Here is a 1188-nt window from a genome sequence, read left to right on the forward strand (position 1 = left end):
TTGTGCTCTCTCTCATTCTCTCTCTCTCAAATAAATAAATAAAATCTTAAAAATAAAAAATAAGGGCACCTGGGTGGCTCAGATGGTTAAGCGGCTGCCTTCGGCTCAGGTCATGATCCCGGAGTCCCGGGATCGAGTCCCGCATCGGGCTCCCTGCTCGGCGGGGAGTCTGCTTCTCCCTCTGCCCCTCCCCCCTCTCATGTGCTCTCTCTCATTCTCTCTCTCTCAAATAAATAAATAAAATCTTAAAAATAAAAAATAAGGGCACCTGGGTGGCTCAGATGGTTAAGCGGCTGCCTTCGGCTCAGGTCGTGATCCCGGAGTCCCGGGATCGAGTCCCGCATCGGGCTCCCTGCTCGGCAGGGAGTCTGCTTCTCCCTCTGACCCTCCTCCCTCTCATGCTCTCTGTCTCTCATTCTCTCTCTCTCAAATAAATAAATAAAATCTTTAAAAAAAAATTGAATGAGACGATAAAACGATATTGCTCTGGTTTAGGCATTTTAACACTGGAAGGAAGAAGAGACTACTCGTTTCAGGGCAGGCACGTGAATAAGTGACCATCAGCAACATCCCATAGGTCCCCTCTACTCGGTGTATGTGGAGGCAGCCTGCAGCTCCATGTTGAGGAGGATGTGAGCTGTGACCAGTGGGAAGGAGCACTAGGACCATCTGGCCTGAGAAGCAGGAAGTGGAGGGAAAGCCTGCCACGTACCTGTCATCTGTAGCTTAGGGAGATGGTGCAAATGGACTTGATATTCTCTCTCTGCCCTGCGAGAGTCCTTGATGAGAGAGGGACTAACACACAGTAAGCATTCAGCACATTTTTGTTGAATGAGAATAACATGACCGGTGGAGCAAATCTACATACCTCATGTTCAAGAGGATTCTTTGCACATCTGACCACAGGCTTCTGCTGAAGAAGAAATTGCCTTTGATCGGTCACTCGGATAACCATCACTGTCGTGACATGCATATGGTCAAACAGGCCCTGTTCAGCAGAGACCCATGTTTCCCTGGACTAGAGGCACTAGAGGAATTATCACTGAAGGAGAATTACTAACTTCCTGACCATGATTTACCTATAAAGCTGATCCTGTGATTTACCAATAAGCCTGGCCTAGTGTTTAGACAGAGTCTCTAAGACAAGGCAACCAAGGCTGGTTCTTAGACTAGAAGCAACATGTGATG

The sequence above is a fragment of the Neomonachus schauinslandi genome, chromosome 3 (genome assembly GCF_002201575.2).
Source record: "Neomonachus schauinslandi chromosome 3, ASM220157v2, whole genome shotgun sequence".
Taxonomy (NCBI): domain Eukaryota; kingdom Metazoa; phylum Chordata; class Mammalia; order Carnivora; family Phocidae; genus Neomonachus; species Neomonachus schauinslandi.